Source organism: Diabrotica virgifera, chromosome 10 (assembly GCF_917563875.1).
Source record: "Diabrotica virgifera virgifera chromosome 10, PGI_DIABVI_V3a".
NCBI lineage: Eukaryota > Metazoa > Arthropoda > Insecta > Coleoptera > Chrysomelidae > Diabrotica > Diabrotica virgifera.
Genome location: NC_065452.1, coordinates 78,455,151 through 78,463,760, shown reverse-complemented (window position 1 = coordinate 78,463,760; position 8,610 = coordinate 78,455,151).

Sequence of the window (8,610 nt, the reverse complement as noted above, 5' to 3'; positions counted from 1 at the left end):
GTGTCGGTTTCCGATACACTGTATGGCCTATGTGTCCGTCTTGTTTCTTTATTATTAACACATCTAAGAATGGAATTTGATCGTTTTCTTCCAGTTCCATGGTAAACTGAATTTTATGGTGGATCTTGTTGATATGTTCTAAAAAAGCCTTTAGTTTTTCTTCTCCGTGGGTCCAGATAATAAAAGTGTCATCCACGTATCTAAGCCACAGTTTGGGTTTGTATTCAGCTGTTTCTATTGCCCGCTGTTCTATTTCCTTCATAAACAAGTTCGCTATTACTGGTGACAGTGGAGAACCCATCGGTGCTCCCTCAATTTGTTTATATCTTTGTTCCTTATAGATGAAATAAGTGTTATTTAAACAGTGTTTGGTTAGGTTTAGTGTATCCGGTGATATTGGATACTTTTTGCTTATGATGTCCAGTGATTCATCTATAGGAACATTCGTGAAAAGTGAGACAACATCGAAGCTGACTAGCAAATGTCCCGGCTCAAGAGTCACACCTTTTATACGCTCGATGAAGTGGCTCGCGTTCTTGACGTAAGACTCCGCTTCTTCCGCGTATGGTTGCAGCTGTTGGGCCAGAAATTTCGCCAGCGGTTGTAAGGGAGATCCGATGGAACTCACAATTGGTCGCAGTGGTAATCCTGCCTTGTGTACCTTGGGTAGGCCGTAAAATTTTGGGCATCTAGATGACTTCTCTCTAGGTATGAGATGGACCTGTTGTTCTTTATTGATATTTGAGGCTTTGATCTTGGCTTTTGTTATTTTCTCTAGATAGGTTGTCGGGTCTGACGAGATGATTTGATATGTTGTATCATTTAAGATGTCGTTTATTTTTGTTTCGTAGTCTTGAATATTCATCACTACCGTAGCGTTGCCTTTGTCAGCTGGAAGCACGATGATTTCTTTGTTGTTCTTCAAATTATGTAAGGCTTCTTTCTCTTCCCGTGTTAAATTTCTTTTTGGTGGTTTAGCTGTTCTTAATATTTTTGATACGTCTTGGCGTATGATCTCGGCTGTTTCTGCTGGGAGATTAGTAATTGTAGTCTCTACCTCAGTAATGATGTTTTCTACGGGAATGTATGTAGGTGCAACAGCAAAATTGAAACCTTTTGCAAGAACACTATTCGTGGCTTCATCCAGTGTCAGATTTGAAAAGTTATATACTAAATTGTTTGTTTCTATTTGTGGATTTTCTTTCTTTTTGGCCGCTGTTGTAGTAACAAATTTTCAAACTTTTTAATTTGTTTGGTCTTAGTGAGATCAGCATCTGTTTCTGCTCGAAAGTTTGTCAGTTGTTCAAAGAAATTCCATAATGTTGGATGGATTGTGTTACTTAGTTTAAGATGCAGCTGTAATGATTCTGCATTCATTTTGTCGATGTCTCGTCTGGTATCATGGATTGCCTCTCTAATAAGCGCCAGGCTTGCTCTTCTTAAGATGTTTTTAGTTTTATAGTTGTTTTTGTGAAAAGTGAGCTTCATACAAGTCGGTATAATGCTTTCGTCACGGCAGCGTTCTAAAAACGTAAGGTTGCATAACAACGTCCTTCGTTTCGATCGTAGTTTTTCGTATCTTTTGATGTCTGGTAGAATTTCCTCCCCGTAGAGGTTAATTATGTTACACTTGAAGTTTCCGCGGGAGCTATATGTGCTTTCTGTTGTTTTCCGGGTTTGACTCCGCGTTGAATAATTTTGGTTTTGATAAAAACCATTATTTTGACGACGTTTCGGCAAGATCTCACTTGTCATTGTCAAGTCAGGTAGTTCCGCTTCTCGCTGCTTCTTGAAGTAAACTGAATTTTTTACTCACGATACCGTCGCTTATGTAGTTGATCCTGATGCTGCTTGCCCTGCGCGAACTCTGGCTCTTGTTATTGGTCCGGTGTAGGTTGCAGTCGTCGGCGGGATGTTACGCGTGGATGTTGCGGCCTGATTTATTTTGGTCTTTTTCTTCAATACCGTTTTCCAAGTTGTAGGGAGCCGTTGCGCATCATCTCTTTGGTTTAAGCCGTTGGGATTTCTTTCAATTTCTATCGATTCTCTGATTTCCCGTTTTCTTTTTATTTCGATGTTAGCTAACATCGTTGTTTGGTTCAGGTTTATTGTGTGTCCTGTATTTGCGACATGTTGAGCCAGGGATGACGTGGTTTCTCCCCTTTCGATAGCATTTCGGTGTTCTTCTCGTCTTACCTGGATTCTTCGGTTGGTCTGTCCAATGTACGACTTTCCACAATCCCCACACGGAATCTCGTATACACCTTGGCAGAAGGGTACGACAGAGAAAATAGGGAGAGTGCTGAGAAAACACAACATAGAAACGATATTTAATACGGACAGAAAGATCTCAACTATTTTACCAACACCAAAGACCAAAATATCGTTAGAAAGCCAAGGTGTATACGAGATTCCGTGTGGGGATTGTGGAAAGTCGTACATTGGACAGACCAACCGAAGAATCCAGGTAAGACGAGAAGAACACCGAAATGCTATCGAAAGGGGAGAAACCACGTCATCCCTGGCTCAACATGTCGCAAATACAGGACACACAATAAACCTGAACCAAACAACGATGTTAGCTAACATCGAAATAAAAAGAAAACGGGAAATCAGAGAATCGATAGAAATTGAAAGAAATCCCAACGGCTTAAACCAAAGAGATGATGCGCAACGGCTCCCTACAACTTGGAAAACGGTATTGAAGAAAAAGACCAAAATAAATCAGGCCGCAAGATAATCTCGCTTCGTAGTTTTACAGAATTCCCACCATTTTAAGACGGTATTACTCAAGTTTGAATAAATCTAATACAATTTTTTTGCTATTTTTTTAAAGCTTGGGATGTAATTTTTAAAAAACACTGAATTATTTTAGTTTAAAGATGAAATAAAGAATTTCTTTTTGAGAAAACTAAGAAAGATAACAAAAATGTAATACAAAAACCGAAAATTACCAGCTGAAAAAATGTATATACAGAGTGATCAAAACTTTTTTCTGTAAAACTTACCTAAAATACATTTATTAATAAGCTTCAACAATAATAAATGTTCAATAAAAAAAATTTTTTTTAGCTCGTATACAGTATGTCTGCGAAACTTGGAACGTATTGATAACTTTTTTAATATCAGTTTTACGAAATAAAGTTGTTCTTTATAAAATACGCTGCATCGTATATAACATAAGATGCAACCATCAAATATCAAATTTTGTTAATTTTGTACGAGTTATGTCAAAAAATATGAATTTCACTCAAGAGTAAAGTACCTTTATGTTTCACAATATCGAAAATTTTTATAAAGAAAAGTTGTTTGGAATTAAAAACTATGTTCCAATATGTAATTATATCCTTCTAATCGAAAATTTGTTTTTTTTTTTAATATTCTTTCTAATACATTTTAATTTTTAATATAATTTTGAAAATTATTTGTTTATCTTTTTTTTAAGAATGAAATTCCATATTTGTTTGATTGGATTCTACTTGTTTTTCATTTAAATATCCGCCATTTTGGATCCGCCATTTTGAAATTTAAATTTTTAATCTTTAATTCAGATTCAACAACCTGTTAAAAATAAAGACAATACATGTTTTAGAAAAATGTTCTTTTTTATGTTCTTTTTAGAAAATCCGCATTTTGGATCCGCCATTTTATAGTTTATAATGTTAACATTTAAGTTAGGTTTATCAAAGCTCTCAAAAATAAACATAATATGTAGAAATAAATACATTTTGTAAAGAAATTATGATTTTACAACTATTTTTAAGTTATCCGCCATTTTGGATCTGCCATTTTATAATTTAAATTATCAAAATTTGATTCAGGTTTAGCAACCTCTTCGCTTATTTATTTAAGTTAATAATTATATCTCCTATATATATATATATATATATATATATATATATATATATATATATATATATATATATATATATATATATATATATATATAGAAGAAAGAAGGAAGGAAGAAAGAAACCACAATGTGAATAAGAGACGTAAGAGTACAAAGAGGAGCAGAATGCGGCAGCGACCATAGACTACTGATAGCAAGATTAGAACTACCATGGGTACACCAAAGTGCACAGAGTAACCAAGAACCACATAAAGAATTACCAACAGAAAAAAGACTGAAGATACACTTACTTCAGGACGACTCCATAAGAAACTTGTACCAATGAAGATTAGATCAGAAGCTAGTGGAATTTCGTTTTGAGGAGAATATCAACAGTACATACGAACACATAAGAGAAAGCATAATACAAGCAGGTCTGGAAGCGCTAGGAGAAATAGAAAATACAAGAGATAAAAATTACAAATGGGAATTCCACGAAGACACCTTAGAGAAAATAAAAGAAAAAAAAGAACTATACCATAAATACCTAAGCACAAAAGATCCACAAGACCTCCGTAAATATAGAGATAAGAACAGAGAAGTTAGGGCTATTACAACGAAAGAAAAAAATGAGCAATGGGAAAGGTCATGTAGAAGTATAGAACAGAATATGGGAGGAACAAGAAGTTCAGAAGCCTGGAAAATTGTGAAATCATTACGAACTAACAGGAAAGAGAAAACTTTTATACAATACATACCAGACGACGAGTGGGAGAACCACTATAAAAATCTACTGATAGAGCAAAGACCAGAATTCAGCATCGATGGAGACGAACAAAAAATAATGACCACAGAGGAAGAAAAAATAGTCATAACAGACAAAGAGATGAAAGAAGCAATAAATTCCATGAAGAACAATAAAGCTGGAGGACCAGGAGGAATTGTGGCGGAACTAATCAAATACGGAACACAGAAATTAAGAAGAATGATATGCCGAATCATGGAAAGAGCAATAAATGGAGAGGACATCCCTAAACAATGGCAGGAAGCCTACATAACATCGATATACAAAAAAGGTAACAGAAAAGATTGCGAAAATTACAGGGGGATAAGCGTCATCGCTACAATGGGAAGACTGTATGGCAGGATCCTCAGGAACAAAATAGAGAAAAATATAGAAGGTAAAATCGGAGAAGAACAAGCAGGTTTTACAGCAGGGAAATCATGTCTAGATCATATCCATACAATACAACAGACAATAGAGAAAAAAAGAGCTAAGAACAAAGATGTAAACATGGCGTTTATAGACCTTAGGAAGGCATACGACACCGTGCCAAGGAAAGAACTGTACAAAGCAATGACTAAAATAGGGATACCACCTAACCTAACACAAGCAATCAAAAACATGTACAGTGGAAATGAAGTAAATATAAAAATCGGAAACAAGGTAGTTGCTAACTTCAAAACAACAAAAGGATTACTACAGGGATGCCCAACGTCACCGACTCTATTTAAAATATTTTTAGAACACGCACTAAAAACTTGGAAGACAAAGTGTAGGGGTATGGGAATACCGATAAGGGACGATTATCTCTACACATTGTGTTTCGCAGACGATCAGGTGGTGATGGCTCAAGATGAAGAGGATATCAGTTACATGGTAAGAAAACTAAAAGAGGAATACAAAAAGGTGGGCCTGGAAATAAATATGAAGAAAACGGAATACTTAGTAATATCGGAAGAAGACGTAAAAAACTTAGAAGTAGAAGAACAAGTTGAAATAAAAGAACGAAGAATTTTAAATATTTGGGCTTTATAATGTCGAAAAGCGGAACAACAGAAGCAGAAATAAAAAGTAGATTGGGACAAACAAGATCTTGCATCAGACAACTCCATAATGTAATCTGGAATAAAAACATCAAGGGAAAAACAAAAAGAATGATATACCAAACAATAGTAAGAAGCATCATGACATATGCCGCAGAAATTTGGGTCATAAACAAAAAAACCCAAAAAAGCATTCTGGCAACCGAAATGGAATACTGGAGAAGATGCTGTGGTCTCACCAGAAGAGACAGAATAACAAATGAGGAGATAAGGAGAAGAATGCAAGTGGAAAAAGATGCCCTGCAATATATAGACGAGAGAAGACTGAAATGGTACGGCCACGTACGCAGAGCAGAAAACACTTGGATAAACAAGGTTGCAGAATGGAGCCCAAGAGGAACGAGAAGAAGAGGACGACCTAGAAGATCTTGGAAAAATGAAGTCGACGAAGCCATGTCTAAGAAAGGATTGGAAGACGGAGACTGGGAAGATCGAAAAAAATGGAAGTCCTGGCTGACGGAAGGGAAACGGCATTAGCTGTAGACAACCCTTTATATATATATATATATATATATATATATATATATATATATATATATATATATATATATATATATATATATACTTATAAAGAATCATAAGAACTACTTTGACATGTCAGCGCATGCGTTCTGGTAAAACAGAACCTCACATGTGAACTTTTTAACAATCAAAAATTTAGTTATTGCCGACAACTCCAAGAATTAATTCCTTCAAAATGTAGTTGCATTGGGTTTTTTCGGTTACCCTTGGGTACACTTTTGCGTCTCAAGTTCACAGCTACCATACATTTCTAACAGTAACTTTTTTCTAACAGTAACAAAAAAACCACTATGTTGTTACTAGCTAAGTTTTTTTTAACATCCTAACTCTACAATTCTCTACAAGTTACGGTAAGATCTCCAGTGTTTTTTAATAGGTAATATATGGTAGCTAATTATAATTTCTTCTCTTTCAGCCCTGAAGAAGCCAAATTAATTCTCTTTGGCGAAAACGTTCGGCGAAACAATTGATACTCATTAGAGTCTTTCTTGCAGATTTCCCCAATATTTAAGAGTTTACTATTTAACTTATCTGCAAAGATTAAATTTCTTTTTTTTTTAGAGGAACATGGGGTTCTATAACAACATACGGGTTAATTATGGTGCTGAGGCGTTGAGGTTGCTCAAGGATTACCAGAAAACTAATATCAGACTAGCTAAAGAAAGGAATCGGAGACTTTTTTTATTATCATGTCGTTCTAAAGGTATAACACCAAAACACATTGTTCATGCCACCTCCTCTGTTCAAAACTATATACACAGAAATGGTTTCTTTCAATTGCAGGGATGCCAACAACTTATCAGGTTAGATAGCAAACTTTTAAATGTTGAGATTGCAACCAATCATAGAGTTCTCAAACAGTTAGAAAAGTCACTTACTGAACAAAAAACAGAAATCATTAGATCAACCTCAGAATATGATTGGCTGCAATTTTCACATATTCAATCTATTAGATATAATAAAATATTTTTTTCAATTAAATCTGACAATATCAAAAAAATTGACTCACTATATCAGTCCTGTTGCAAATCTGTTCTTAAAACTGATCCAAAATGGATAAAAAATTTATCTACCTCAATTATTCCTGATGATGTTCTAGGTTTCTTGGCATTAGGAAATAAATTTAGCATCGAACCAAAGTTAGGAAAAGATTTTCAAGTAAAAACACTGTTAGCAGATTTGGAATACATAATTTCATCATTGCCATCTGAATTAGAGCAAAACTTAATCCGGTCAAGAACCACCAACATTATCACTAATCGCATTTTGAATACTTCTAAACCATCTAATACTTTTTTTCATAACTTATATACTAAAACTAGAAAATTTCTTAAATCCAATCCTGAGCTTTTGGTGACAAAAGCAGACAAAGGCAATGTTACAGTCATCTTGGAAAGAACTCACTACTTACAACTTTGTTCTTCTCTCATTGAAAACGATAGATCTTACACGTCACTTACATCCAATCCCTCTTCTTCTCTACAAAGGAAATGCAATACATTAATAGCATCCTTAGCTTCTTCCAATGAGATTGACCGTAACACTAGGAAAAAATTAACAACTTATAATGGGAACATTGCAAAGTTTTATGCTTTGCATTGTTTTTAATAACACCTACTTCTCATTTAATGGAAAATTCTATCAACAAACTTTCGGTACCCCTATGGGAGCAAAGATTTCTCCTATAATTGCAACTTACGTTATGGATTATGTGTTAGACTCTGTCATTCCTTTATTATCCTTTCAAATTCCATTCATTAAAAAATATGTTGATGATATCATCTTGGCTATACCCAATTACAAGGTAGATGAACTATTAAACACCTTCAATAGTTATGACCCCTACATCCAGTTCACTATAGAGAGGGAAGATGGTAATTGGTCCGTCCCCTTTCTCGACATAAGGATGATCAGGGAAAATAACAACATTAAAATAGATTGGTATCAAAAACCGACCCATTCTGGTAGATACCTTAACTACCACTCTTACCATAATAATTCTACCAAAGTCAATTTAGTCAAACAGATGAAAAATAGAGTAATAAAACTATCAGATCCTTCTTTTCATACAAAAAACCTACAAATCCTACAGAAACTTTTCATTTCAAATGCCTATCCAACACCATTAGTAAATAAGATTTTGTTTAACACTGTCCAAAACGAGGGTACTTCACCTTCCTTCGCGACTAACAATGCTGATCCTGATGTCTTAAGTGGGAACCCAGTCTCGGATACTCCTATAAACAAATATTTTTCATTACCATACTTCAGTGATATCACTCCGGGGTTAACAAGGATTCTGAAAAGTGTTGAAAATAGCTTTGGCAATAACAATAACAATATTAAACTTAATGTGGCTTGTAGATCAG